The 15,278-nt window shown below is 39.7% G+C and overlaps 1 protein-coding gene across 2 annotated transcripts in view; it reads right to left on the reverse strand.

Annotated features, from left to right (window-relative positions):
• Positions 1–15,278, reverse strand: part of SGO2 (shugoshin 2) — a 47,368-nt gene that overhangs the window by 27,541 nt on the left and 4,549 nt on the right. For both annotated transcript variants that reach the window (XM_027124662.1, XM_027124669.1), the window contains exon 2: positions 2,281–2,548. The gene's annotated coding sequence lies outside the window, so the exon portion shown is untranslated. The remainder of the gene's footprint in view (positions 1–2,280; positions 2,549–15,278) is intronic.

Below are 15,278 nucleotides of genomic sequence, written 5' to 3' on the forward strand. Positions count from 1 at the left end.
AAAGTAAGAAGTGTAACCTTAGAGACATGCACAGAACAGATGTACCTAATCCTATGGGGACTGTTCCCACTTCATCCTCGGACATACACTCCATTTCTCTGCAGCCTTTACAGCACAACTCCTTAAAAAATTGCCTATACTCAGTTTCCAATCTTCTTGTAACCTATTTCACTCAATTCCAACAAAACTGCTTTTGCCAAGGTTTCTAATGACCTCCACACTGCTAATCTAACGGTCAGTTCTCAGTCCGCATCTAACTTGATCTAAGAGCAGCATTTAATGTGGTTAATTTCTCTTTCCTCCTCAAAAACAATATTTCCTCAGCTACCAGAACACCAAACTCCTGGGTTTTGTTTTTGTTTTTTTTCCCTAGCTAACTAGCTGCTTCTTTCCAGTCTCTTTTACAGATTCTTCCAACCTATAATAAGTTCTCTCCTTGGATTTCTTCTCTTTATCTACCCTCAATCTTTTGGTGTATTTTATGTATTTAAGTCATGGCTTAAAATACTACCTAGATATCAAGAACCCCAAAGTTTATGTCCTCTGTCTGGATCTCTTTTCTGAACTTTCCTGGATTCATATAGTTGTCTACTCCACAATTCCACTTGGATAACTGAAAGAGCATATCAAACTTAACCTGCCCAAAACTGCTTCACTCAGAGCCTTCCCCACTTCAGTTAATGGCAACTCCATCCTTCCAGTTGCTCTAGTCAAAAATCTCTCACATCCCAATTTACCTTCACAATGCATTTAGAATCTGACGACTTCTCAGTATCTCCACTGCTACCAACCTAGACTAAGGCACTAACATGTCTCACCTGAATTATTTCAATAGCCTCTTACCTCCCTACTTCCACTCCTGCCCTCACTACAGTGTATTAATCTATACTATCTAAAACTCTTCACCATCTGCTCTTCTTCCCATTTCTGTAACTTTAAACTCCTCCTTCTCTCCCCCCTAGTCCATGACTCTCAAGCCACAGTGGCCACCAAGATCTAACTGCTCCTGACATATGCCAGGCATTTTTCAGCTTCAGGTCCCTTGTATTGGAGTACCCATTCCAGGGTGACTTACCACACAGAGATTGAGGTACAGTCATTCCTTGGTATCTGCAGGGTACTAGTTGCAGGACTCCCACAGATACCCAAATCCACTATGCTCAGGTCCGTTATATAAAATGGCATAGTATTTACATATAACCTGGGCACATCCTTCTGCATAATTTAGATTACTTATAGTACCTAATACAATGTAAATAGTTGTAAATGCAATATAAATGTTATGTAAATAGTTGCTCGGCAATTAGCAAGTCAAACTTTGCTTTCTGGAACTTTCTGGAATTTTCCCCAATTTTTTCCTTCAGTGATTCGGTTGGTTGAAGGAGATGATTCGGAACCCGAGAGTCGGACAGGAGAGCTGACTGTATTATAAATAGTGGTTAGACTGTGTTGGTGCCCCAGTTCTAATATTTCACAGCTACGTGATCCTAGCATCTCCAAGTCTCAATTTCCAGACTTAGAAAATTATAAAAAGTCAGAGCATCTCATTGTAGGGACTTAATGAGCCAACGCATATACAGTGCCTAGTACTGGACGTAGCACAGAGCGCTCAGTAACATTACCTATGTATTATTACTCCGTAGCTCTTGTCTGGCTAGCATCTCGGCTAAAGCAGAACTACTCAATCCCACATTCAATTCTCCTGAATTGGATTCCTCATCTAGAAAACTCATAGTCCCTATTTGCCTACCGAAATCCTACCTGTGCGTCAAGACCTAGTTCTGGTTCTAAGTTCTTCCCAGTCGTCTATCACCGCTTCGCCTTCAGTCAGTCTCCCTTTTAATCGAGCACTCCAAAGTAAAGGGCTCCTCCAAGAACTTGAAAAAAGCAGTCTCTAACATTCATTCAGCCTATTTACTGAGCGCTCACAGTGAACCAGATACTGTTCTAAAAGCAGTAGAGCAGTCATATAGACAGAAATTCCTTCCTACAGGCGCTGGGTTTCTGCCTGGCGGCTGGCCCCCCTCACGGAGCCGAGAGCTCAAATCCCAGGGGCAAGAAGCAGTGACTTAGATCCAAACCAGGGCCTTCCTCAAGAAGGCCCTCCGAGCCAGCACTGGGCCCGGGGGCCGGGAGACCCGAGGCGGAGTGGGCGGGGCCGCGCGCGGCTCGGCGGACCAGAGACCCGGGAGGGCAGCGCCGGGAGGTTCAGCTCGGGAAGGGCATGGGTCCCGCCAGACAGGGCAAGGCCACGCCAAATGTCACAGATCACTGACTTACCGCTTTTTCAGCGTGGTGGGACCACCACTCAGCTCCCGGAGCCCGGCGCTCGGGGTCAGGGCTTGGGTTTAAACTCCGTAGCCGTTAGCGGTTGCCTCGTCAGCCAATCAGATCCCGAGAAGGCGGCGCAAAGCAGCTTGGTTACCAGGAAGTGGGAGGTGGAAGGGGCGGGACCTCGCCGCGGGCGTTCGAAGGGGACGTGGCCAGGCAAGCCTGGGGCGACCTCGCCTGGGTGCAAGGCTTTGAGCAGGTTCTGTTGCGCTGTCGCCTAATGTTTTTGAAAAAGAAAACGCTCCTTTGACAAAGCTACCTTTGTCAGTCAGATGTTTAAAAGGCTTGACAACCACCTGAAGCCTGTTGGAAAGTTTTTGTTGTTTCTGACGTTACTGTGAGACTGCCCGCCCACATTTTACCAGTTCTTCTGCATCTTTGCACTATGATGCCAGCAGCGTCATTTAGTTTCCACTTAAAAGCCCTCCCCATTTTTCTTTTAATTTTTCGAGGGGAAAGCGGCAATGAAATTTCGTTGAAAATCCTGGATCTCATTAATACTTAGGTCTTATACTAATGGTTTGTTTTAGCTAATATACAAGAATGGCATTTTCCGTGATTCAGAGCTACACAAAAATACATGTTCCTCACGTTATGTTACAGGTCCATTAGCTTAGTTTCCTTTCACAAGTGACTTTCATATTCCATACAAAGAATTTAGAAAAACTATACAGAGAATAAAATTTCCTCATTGTATGCCATTAGACTGAAAACGAAAATAGCTTGTTAGATCTAGGTTTTAATAATTAATTATACAGTGATGCAGTCAACTTCATATTCTTGTCAATATTTTGTTCATTTGGGGACATTTGAGAATCACAACTTTCCATTTTACTTGACAGAATCTAGACAAATGATGCAAAACATGGTTTCGAGTTAGATCTTAAATATATTTCAAGATTGGTCTCCATAGAGATCTAGCTACTTGAGTCTTGTGTAAGTAGAACAGTTTGTATTGATTGGCCGCCTGCTAAAATAAGTCTATACTACAGTAAAAACTTCAATAATAGTGGTTTAAAATGAAATATATCAATTATAGAAATTTCTGGTTATCAAGGGGTTAACTAGCTCTCTATCTTGTGTACCCAGCCTGACACATTAAATGCTCAATATATATTATATGTACTTTATTTCAGAGCAGTTCAGGGAATTTCATGAACCAAATGCCTGTAAATTATAAAAAGCTCTTGAAAATGTAAGTTCTTATCATACAAAATCATAAACCTAAAAAGTGTAATTGACTGGGCTGAATTTAACCTGACCTCAGCTTGCTTTTAGGTCATTTGCCTCTTGGGTGGAGGCAAATGGATAGAACCAGAAGCCCTGGGCTAGGAGTGTGAAGATACAGTTATCTGTATCTTGAACACACATTACCTTTGGGTTCTTTGTTCCAAGCTCCTTATCTATAAATTAAACGAGCTCACAGTTGTGTTGGGATACTCTCCTGCACAGGGCACTGATTTTGCTCCTCTCCATCTCCTTAATTTCCGTACTCATTAGTTACCTAATTTTCTCTACCTAGGAGTAGATTCCAGTCAATTAAAATTTGAATGTCCTGACCCACACCCCAAACACACACCAAAAAAGAGGAAGGAGGGCAAGGGAGAAGAGGAAAGCTTCCTGCCAAACAACAATAAGAATGAACAATCCTCTTTACCATCTCAGCACTACTAAAACAAAAATCATCCAAGAAAAACAGTCCCTGAACAGGAGCCACGTAGAAGCACACTGCAAATCAATAAGCCAATAAAACAAAGTAGAAATAGTGTACGTATATTTTATTAAACCATCTGATCTGATAATCCATATCAGTCTGGCAGGTTGAAAATTAGCCCAAGAAAAATTAACCTAATCTGATAGAAGCAGAAAAGGACACTGGGTTATTTAAAGGATTTCTGGAGAGTATAGAGATACAGGCTTGGAAAACAGGCAGGAACAGGGGCTCTGGCAGCGGACAAGGATCCAGCCACAGTCACAGCCTGTGAAGATGCTGCTGATCCTGCACAGCCAGCAGTGGCTTTGAATGCTGCTGTTGGGACCATCACTGCTGCTACCTCCAGGAAAAGTGGGCATACTGTATGTCAGTGCCCTACACCCCTGCCACTTGGCATCACTAGCTCCTGTTGCTAGGCCTGGGTTGGGTGTGCCTGACTGGTCAAGCCTGGATCACAGGCTACAAACCCTAGCTGCAAGGGAGTCCTGAACATTCAGCCTGTACCTGGCTTTATCAGATTCTTAGTGAGAGGCCATCTCTGCCTCCCACCTAGACTCAGGAAGCGCATTTTGAGCTGGGCAACCAAAAGAATGACAAAGGTTTGTTTCAGTATTTGATGCTACCTTACTACAACCATTATTTCTATTCTCATTAATGAGAAGACTTCCTGCTATGCCTGGTGAGGGACAGGTAATAATTATAATTGCAACAGATAACATTTATCAAGTGCTTACCATTTCCTAAGCCCTGTGTCAGGCCCTTTATATAGCTTTTAAGTTGTCACAACGATCCTATGTGGTAGGTACTATTATTTCCTTTTTATGGTTGAGGAAACTGAGGCACAGAATATCTGAGTAACTTCTGCAAAGTTTAGTAAGCAGCATAGGTGGGATTTAAAACCAGGCAGTCTGGCCTGGGCCTCTTTGAAAGAGGATAAGTGACTTGTCATCTGCCACTTCGGTTTCGAGGCTTGCCAGCCTCCTCTTTTTCTTCAGTATACATTTTTGGGGAGTCCCTTTTGGCATTATGCTAGAGGTGAAGATCATTGAGGCTGACAGGCAAACTATCCATTCCCATACATTTCTATTAAGTAGAGACTGGAGGTGATTTGACACTGTTTCTTTGATTTATGCAAGGACAGGGAAGATGTAATAGGGACACCAAGCATTCTTCTCTCTGCTCTAGGTATATGTATGTGTAGAAGGAGGCTTCTCTGGGGAAGGATAAAATAATCAGGGGTCTTGGTCTATCATTTGTCTGGCCGCATAACCTCTAGCAGTAGTTCTCATTGCAGCTGTTTCACCTACACGACACTAGTCCACGTGCTGGACTATATTGAGAGAGAGGGAGGGGATGGGGGCAGTGTCTATTTCCCAACCTCTACTCTGTGCCTCCACAGGGAATTCCAGAAAGACTTAAGCATTTCTTTCCTCAAGATTTCCAGTGATAAGATTCAAACCATACAAGCTGGGAGCTTGGGGAGGGATTGCAAAGTCAGCTGTTGTTCTCACTAGCTTTACTAAGGGGCTTACATTTACATGCACCATCCAACAACGCAAGGCCCTGAAGCCCACATCTCCAGAGTTCTCTCCCAGAGGACATTCCCCTGGCTGTTGGAGAGGGTCCCAAGAGGTCTCCATCCACACCCTTCCTTATCACATATCCCGTCTCCCTTCTACCCCTCACTGCAAATGCGAAGGAATAGCAGCTGTGGATAATAATGAATTCTGCTGTTTTGAAGTCCCTTTGGGATGTGTGGGAGGTAACGTCCAGCAGACACACAGGTATAAAACATGGAGCTCAAAAGAGATGTCTGGACTTGGGAGTCGGCAGTGAACAGTAACAGAAATCAGTGGAATCAATTAAGTTAAGGAGGGAGAGTGTTTAGAAGCACAGGGACAGTAGAAGGTAGAACCCTGGTAAGCATCAGTGCAGGGAGGAAAGATGAAAGGGCAGCAAGAAAGGCAGTGAGAGGGAGGAGGAGACATAGGCTTCACAGAGGCCAAGAGAGGAGCTCATTTCAATGAGGAGACAGCCAACTTTGTCTTAAGCAGCTGGAGATGTGAGCACAAACAGCTCCCGGGTCAACAGTTAGGATGCAGCAGAGAGGATGCAAAGATGAGAGAGCAGACAATTCGTTGAAGATGAAAAGAGAAGTGACAATAGCTCCAGGGCATCCAGGTGGAAGGAGGGTTTGTATTCTTTGCATAGGCTGGAGGAAGTGTTGGTAGAAAAGGAGAATGGATGATACAGGATGGTGGAGCAGAGTTCCATGGATGCAGAGGTTGGAACAAGGGCTAAGCCATGGGCTGAAGGGTTGCCTCTTCCTCTGAGGCAGGAAGAAAAGATAAAAGACCAGATGTAGACATAGATGAGTTTAAAAACAAAAGTGCTTTGTAAGCTTTCAAAGTCATACAAATATAAGACTATTACCTATCATTTTATTTAGAACAGTTGCTTCCTTAAAAAGCCATCTCTACATTTAAAACATTTTGATGCTTTAATTTAGTAAAAACTAAGGTCAGGGACATTATTTAGACAAGAACCAAAACTTCCCCATCTCTGTAAACCGTTTCTCTAACAGAATGAAAGGAAATAATTAGTTTGTGCCTAAAACTCTCAGCTGCTATCATATCAATCACTATACAAGGTTAGGACTAACTGGAGATACAGTTAGTCACGGAAAGAAATATAAAAAGCACTGGGTTCAAACTCAGTTGCGTGCTGACTAAAACACTGTGGAATTTGAGAGGGAAAAGATAAATACGCTAGATTGCAGATTTCTCCCAAAGTAAAAATTTAGACGATGAGTATAAATAAACTCAAACAAATAGGGTCATCAAATCAAACTTTTCTCAGCCAAGGCAGGAGCCTATAAGTAGCTAAATATTTATCATAACAGTTGGCTGTAGAAAACTTTGCTACATTCACCGTTAAAGCAAATGTGAAGTACTTTTCTCAATTAAAGGACAACTCATAATTTTTTAAACTCACAAAACATCATGTATCTTCTCTATCATCCTAATTTTATTAGGGTTGATGACATAGGTGGTTTTCTTAAGATCGTATTTGCCATTTTAATGTGTAAGTAATGCACTATATAGAGAGTGGTAGAAGTTAGAAAAAAGGATAAACAGCTAATAGGTGCTAGGTCCTATGAGGTTATAATGATGGAAAGTTTGAGCTGTCAAAGAATTTTAGAGACAACCAGATTTGACACATACAATGATAACAACACAAGGTGGTCCAGGTTCATTGCCACGACAGTAGCAAAGGAAAGAATGATTCCTATTTGGTTGTAGATCCAGGAAGCCACACGGGACAGTTCATGTGACCTGGGGGTTGTGGTAGGTTGAAAAAATCCCCCCCCCAAAGATATATTAACTTCCTAATCCCTGGAGCTTGTGAATGTTACCTTATAAGGCAAAATCATGGATGTTACCTTATTTTGCAAAAGAGTCCTTGAAGATTTAAGGATTTTGAGATGAGGAGATTATCCTGGATTATCAGATGAGCCCTAAATCTCACCACAAGTGTCCTTATGAGAGACAGGCAGAGAGAAATTTGACACACAAACTCACATGCAGAGAAGGATGGAACAGAAAGAGCTGCAGTCACAATCAGCAATGCCAACAGTCACCAGAAGCTGGAAGAGGCAAGAAACAGATTCCCCTAGAGCCTTCAGAGGGAGTGCAGATATGCTGACCCCCTGATTTTGGATTCTTGGCTGCCAGAATTGTGAGAGAATAAATTTCTGTTGCTCTAAGCCACCCCGTTTGTGGGAATCTGTTATAGTAGGCACAGGAAACTAATACGGGGGTCTTGAAGGATGAGGAGGGTTTCACCAGATGAGAACTACAGCGTGTGGAAAGGGGCAGTTTATTTTGAGAGAAGGGTAGGATAAAGGCAATAATATGGATAAAAATGAGTAAATTTTCTAACGAATAGTTCAGCTCAGGTATGATGTAAATATAGAGGGCTAGGTAGGAAAAGAAAGATGGGGCAGTTATTTTGCAATAAGGACACAGGTACATTTTTGAGCAGAAAAAGGACATAATCAGCGCTATGAAGAAGATATACTTCTATCAGCTTGCAGAAAGGTTTCTGGACTTGTTAGAATAATTTACAGACAGTCTATATAACATGGAATTATATTTACATTTTTTAACCTTTTATTTTGAAATAAACTTGTATTTTTATTATGATACTTTTTATTCTGACAATTTCACTCTATAGACTCCTTTAATCTGGAAAAGTTACAAATTCTTATTTTGTCTTTCATGACCTTGACATTTTTAAGAGTACAGGCCAACTAAATTATAATGTCATTCTATCTGGGATTGTCTGATATTTCTTCAGGATTAAATTCAGGTTCTTATTGGGCAAAAGTAGCATGGAAGTGATGTTGAGTTCTCAGTATATATCAAGAGCACATAATGTTGGTTTGCAACGTTACCTTGATCACTTGATTTAAGTACTGTCTGCCAGGTTTCTCCACTGTAGACTTGCTATTATTTATGATTAATAAGAATCTGGTAGGGAGACATGTTGAGTGTATATAACTATTCTGCTACTAATCAAAATTTTCACTCACTAGTTTTAACATCTACTGATGTATCTTGCCTGAATCAAGTATTTCTGTGATAGTTGCCAAATGGTGATTTTTCTTATTTTCTTATTTCTTTTGCTGATTGGCAAGAGATTTCCTCTCCACCCCTATCTGTCTGTATACCTATCCATCCAACAATATGGGCTCATCTATCAGTATTTATCACCACCTATCAGTATTTATCAGTATGGACTCATGGATTCTTATTTTATTCAATAGATTATAATCTATTACTATCATAATTAATTTTCACAAGCCAATGGTCCCATATTTGGCCAGTAGCCCTTCAAGATGATTCCTGTGTCCCTTTGACAGCCCCCATCATTCACTGAACACTCTTACTTTCTGAAACAGCAGGATATTTCTGCCTCATTTTGTACTTTCTCAGTCCCAGCCTCAGTCAATCAACCATTTCACCAAGAAGCTCTGTTTCCTTTTACTGGAGAATGGGGCAGAATGAGTTTAGAAACCAAAATCTAGGCACTCGATATGCCCATTGCTACTGGAGTGTCATTGGTTCTAGGTTCACTCAGGGGACAGAGCTTGAAAATCTATATACATTTGTACATACATACATGCATGAATATAAACATATCCACATTTCTTTCTTCCTATCTATCTATCCACCTATCCATCATCTATTTGAAAACCCATGCATTCACACCAATACTTTCCATTCCAAATAAAAACCATAGGGTTCATTCTAGCATTTTCCTTTTTAATGTATATAACTACTTTTCTAACAGTGAGATATATGGTTCCTATTATTTACAATATATTACTTTTTGCTCAGTCCTAGAATACATAGAAAGTAACTTCAGAGTTGCTACCCCATACCTCTGTGAAAACTTAACTAGATTTGAAAATTTATTTACTGTTCTTTTTAAAATCTTAAGTTTAAGGGTATGTCATCAAATACAGTGATCTAAAGTTACTTGGATTCATTAGTTTCCCCCCTCGCTTCAGCGTGACTACGCTATTCATTTGAATTACGGTTAGGTTTACTTAGGTCTACTTGTATATAGTTTTAGAGTTTTTCCCTATCTTTATGTGCACGTATGTTTATTTTCTTATGTTTTAGTATGCGAAACATTAACTAGTTTCAAAAGCCAGAACTTTATAAATAGGTGTATTCAAAAGTGTCACTCTCTTCCTTTCTTCTTTCTGTTTCTCACTCCTAATTCCTTACCACCTGTGTTAGTTTCCTATTGCTGCTGTAACAAATTACCACAAACTTAGTAGTTTAAAACAACAGAAATTTATTCTTTGATAGTTCTGAAGGCCAGAAGTTTGAAAGGAGTCTTATGGGGCTAAAATCAAGGTGACAGCAGGAGCAAGCTCCCATGGAAGCTCTAGGGGAGAATCTGTTTCCTTCCCTTTTCCCGTGTCTAGAGCTGCATTCCTTACATTCCTCAACTCCATTTTCAGAACCAACAGCATAACAGCTTCTGACTCTGCTTCCCTCTGTTTCCATCATAAGACTTTCTCATCTGCCTGTAGTCAAATCTCCCTCTGCCTGCCTCTTATAAGGATACCTGTGATTACATTTAGGACCTACCTCGATAATCCCAGATAATCTCTCCATCTCAAGATACCTTATTTATTTGTTTATTTATTTATTTTTTGGCCGTGCCACAGGGCATGCGGGACCTTAGTTCCCCTACCAGGGAATGAACCCTTGCACCCTGCACTGGAAGTGCGGAGAGCCCTAACCACTGCACTGCCAGGGAATTCCCTCAGGATACCTAATTTAATGATATCTACAAAGACCCTTTTTCCATATAAGGTAACATTCACAGGTTCCAGGGTGGCCATTTTTGGTGGCCACTACTTAGCCAACTATAGGTGTCTAATCTTAATAGTATCTTGTTTATGCTTCCTGTGTTTCTATTTGTACAAATGATTAGATACATGTGTGTTTTCTCATTTCCCATTCTTTCTTACACAAAAGGTGACATAGTATAAAAACGCTTGCATTTTGTCTTTTTCACTTAACAAAATATCCTGGAAATCACTCTACATTAGTTCGCAGAAAATGACCTCATTCTTTTTACACCTTCAGAGTACTCTGTTGTATGGATGTACCACAGTTTATTCACACACTCTCCTATGTATAGGGATTTAGGTTTTTTCTGATATTTTGCAATTACAAATAATACTACAGTGACTTTGTGTACAGAATTTTCATACTGTTGGAGTTGTAGCATCGGGGTAGATCTAATTTGCATTTCACTTATAATGAGTGATTTTTTTTTTTTTTTTTTTTTTTGCTTTACGCGGGCCTCTCGCTGCTGCGGCCCCTCCCGTCGCGGGGCACAGGACCCGGACGCGCAGGCTCAGCGGCCACGGCCCACAGGCCCAGCCGCTCCGCGGCACGTGGGATCCTCCCAGACCAGGGTACGAACCCGCGTCCCCTGCATCGGTAGGCACACTCCCAACCACTGTGCCACCAGGGAAGCCCATAATGAGTGATTTTTGAAGATATTTTCATATTTTTGAGAAATGTGTATGTGCAAATTGTCTCCCTGTTAGTAATGTCTCATCATTATTTTTGTTGTTCAAAAGTTTTTTTTTTTAACATAGTCAAATGTATCAATTTTATTTTTTATTGCATCTGAATTTCAAGTCATAGTTAGAAAGTCTTTTCCTACATCCAGGCTATAGAGAAAATCATACATGGTTTCTTCTAGTACTTACAAGGTTTCATCTTGGACATTTATATCCCTGGTCCATTTGGAGTTTATTCTTGATTATAATGTGAGACTTGGTTCTAATTTTATCTTTCTCCAAATAGCAAACCAGTTGTCCCACCAGTATTTATTAAAATGTCCATCTTTTCCCAAGTGATTTGAGATACCATGTTTGTCACATACTAAATTTCCATATGTATTTGAATCTATTTCTGGGACTTCCTATTTTATTACACTGGTCTATTTGTCAATTTATGCACCAGTACCATGAGTAGATAGACAAACCAGATTTATAGTGTATTTTAACAACGGGTAGGGCTAGTATCCCTCATAAACTTTTCTTTTTCAGTGTTTTCCTGGCTATTTTTTCATGCTTATTTTTCCACATAAACTTTAATAACTTGTCTAACTCCATAAAAATCTTATTGGTACTTGTTAAATTTATAAAATAACTTAGATAAAACTGGTATCTTTATGACATTAAGGAATGTCTTTCATTTGTTTCAAGTCTGTTTTTGTATCTTTCAGGAGCGCTTTAAAATTTTTCTCATATAAGATTTGCACATTTCTTGATAACTTAATTCTAAAACATTTTATCTTCTGTTACTACTGTATTCTCTACTTTCTGGGTCCAAAGTAAAAATATCCATAAGATCTACCTTATTAATTATGCTATTTACATCTATATTTCTTTCCCTCACTTATTTTTTGTTTACTTGGTCTGCATGTACTGAAAGTGGCATATTAAAAGTTTCCTGCTACTAACGTATTTCTCTCCATGTTTCTTTGCATGTCCTATGATTTTTGCTTTGTAAATGTGTTGCTGAGTCATTTGGTGAATAGAATTTATAACTGTTATATATTCATTGTGAATTGGGACATTAAAACATGTCCTTCATTGTCTAATTTAATGCATTTTCGTTTAAATTCTACTTTTTTTTTTTTTTGCGGTACACGGGCCTCTCACTGCTGTGGCCTCTCCTGTTGCGGAGCACAGGCCCCGGACACGCAGGCTCAGCGGCCACAGCTCACGGGCCCAGCCGCTCTGCGGCACGTGGGATCTTCCCGGACCGGGGCACGAACCCGTGTCCCCTGCATCGGCAGGCGGACGCTCAACCACTACGCCACCAGGGAAGCCCTAAATTCTACTTTGATATCAGGATCATAACCTCCACTTACTTATCATTTCCAGTTGCCTAGTAACCTTTGCCCATTCTTTTAGTTTTAGACTTTCTGACATTCTGATTTAGGCATGTCTCATTTTCAGCAGCTTTCTTTGTGAATCAAATTGAAAATTTTTTTTCTTTTAATAAGTTAAACCTATCCATATTTATTAATATGGCATATATTTAGTCCCACTGTCATATTATTTTGTTTAAATTATTTTATCTAATATTAATGATATTAATATTGTTATAGTTGTTATAGTTCTTTCTGTACATAATGCTTTTTCCTTGTTCTTTTGATTTTTAAAGTTTCTTTTTGTATTTAGGAAAGTTTGTAGTGTTATTCTAGTGGTTATCTTTGTCCTCATACCTTTTATAAAGCCCTTAGTTGTCTTTCTGACTTAACCTTTTATTATCTGATTGGTCAATTTTAATATTATCCTTTAACCCCCACCTACTGCTATATCACAATCAATGAACTTATTCTACTTTCCTCTTTCTCTCTCCCTCCTCCCATTTTTACTTGCATTATTTCTGCTATGTTAGAACCGGTTACACATTACATATAACATATTCTTTGAGCTTTGTTCTCACCTGGTTTTAGTTTTAGGTCTACATTAAATATAGTGAATGATTGCCATCACGTCTTTTGATGAAGTTTTGCTACTTGGTTGAATGGAAATCACTTTTTCAAAGATTCTTCAAGAAAGGCTCATGTATACAAAATTCCCTGAATTTTTCATGTTAAAAACTCATTTTGGGCTCCCCTGGTGACACAGTGGTTGAGAGTCCACCTGCCGATGCAGGAGACATGGGTTCGTACCCCCGTCCGGGAAGATCCCACATGCCGTGGAGCGGCTAGGCCTGTGAGCCTTGCCCGCGGAGCCTGCGCGTCTGGAGCCTGTGCTCCACAACGGGAGAGGCCACAACAGTGAGAGGCCCGCGTACCGCAAAAAAAACAAAAAACTCATTTTCTATTGCCTTGATACTTGAAGGACAGGTTGACTGAATATCCTTGATTTACACTTTTTTTCTTTGTGTTTTTATAAAAATGCTATTCCACTGCTGCCTTTCTTGTATGTTATTTTTGAGCAGGCTGGTCCCAGTTTAATTCTCTTGTCCTTGTCATTTCTTATCTTTTTTGTTTCAAGGCTTAGGTATTTTTTCTTTATCTTTGAAGTCCAATAGCTTTACTTGCATATGTTTGCGAGCTGACAATTCTGGTTTAATTTCCCCATGTAATTTACGGGTATATAGAATTATCAATATATCTTCTTTCACATTCTGAACATTTTTTGGATTTTAAATATAGTTCTGTTTCACCATTTTGTTTAGGCAGTTTAGGGACTGCCATTATTTGTATGTTTTTTCTTCTTTCTCTTTCATTTCAACCACTTCTCTCTGATCCTAGTTACTTTTAACTTTGCATCTCATTTTCATTATCTTGGTTATTTTTCTGCCTTTTTCAATTTCCCTTATTAAATTTTCACTTGATCTTATTTTCCCCCAGAATCTTTGCAATTTATTCTTCACTTCTGTGATAATTTTTGTCTTTTATTCCTATTTTCTTTCCTGGATTCAACCTATTCTCTTCTCATTTCTTCCTGTTTCTTTGTTTGTTTCTATTTTTGAATTTTTGAATTTCTGGTTCAAGGTGGTTTTTCATATTCCCAAAGTGGATATTTAATTCACTTTGGAGTTTGTGTTGTAGTTTGTTTTTTGTTTTCTGCTTTGGGTTAGTTTTTTGGGGGGGAAGCACTTTTTATCAGCTGAAGTTGTCTTGTTTTCTGTTTTCTTCTTATAATAGCTTTGTGTATATTTACTCTGTTTTCATCTATTCATTTCAAAGATTTTTGAATGGTTTATAAGATTTCAGGTTCAAGGGTATCCTCTTCTGCAGTGAAATACTTTCTTAATGGATGATTCTTGTGTGTTTACGTGTATGTATGTATGTGTGTATGTGTGTGTGTGAGTGATATGGGCTAAAGATTGCATATTTTCACAGCTTTGGATCTCGTTTTTCTTACTTGACCCTAAATTTCCTTTTACTTCTTTTCCTCTTCACCAGGTTCCAAAATGTGCCTCTCCATTCCTTTTTTTCCCTTCGATACCAGAAGCAATGGTTTTCACACACTGTCACCTTGAATTATGTGCAGCTTTAATTTTTAAAAATACATACTAAGTGCTTTGATCTACGAGGGTTCTTTACCAGTATGTTAGCACAAAAGCAGACTTTCTCTTTTTTGTGGTTATCTTAGATCAATCATAGGTCCACCAAGAGCCTTCTTCTTTTTTTGTGGCAGGAGAATGGGACACAGCTTGCCAAGATTTGGTTTTTATTTTTCTACTTCCAGATAATTTGAAGTTTGGGCATTCTTAGTTATGCAGATGGCATGGGTTTTGTGCAGTTTTATTTGTTATCTATTCTGTGTTCAGCTTTTTGGAGAATGATTTGGGAGATTCAGATTTACGCTGTGATGTCTGCTATTATGTTGGCTACCCAGGAATTCCACCCCTAGTGTTATTTTGATGAAAAATAACACTCTGCACAAGGAATTTTTAAAAGAAAAACAATGCAGCTCATCCAGGTTTTGAGAGTAAAGGGGCAACCAGACACCTCATTCTCTTTCCAATACCTTGTCCTGGGTTGGAAGGAGGGGGCTGCTTATGGTTTGGGAATCTTTTCCTAAAGGATGAACATAAAGTTGTTTACTCCTCCTCAGTCATGACAAGTCCCTATCTTTCCCATTCCAGGAAGAACCAGAAGA

The sequence above is a fragment of the Aethalodelphis obliquidens genome, unplaced genomic scaffold, assembly GCF_003676395.1.
Source record: "Aethalodelphis obliquidens isolate GAN/ISIS:26980383/991018 unplaced genomic scaffold, ASM367639v1 scaffold2, whole genome shotgun sequence".
Classification (NCBI taxonomy): domain Eukaryota; kingdom Metazoa; phylum Chordata; class Mammalia; order Artiodactyla; family Delphinidae; genus Aethalodelphis; species Aethalodelphis obliquidens.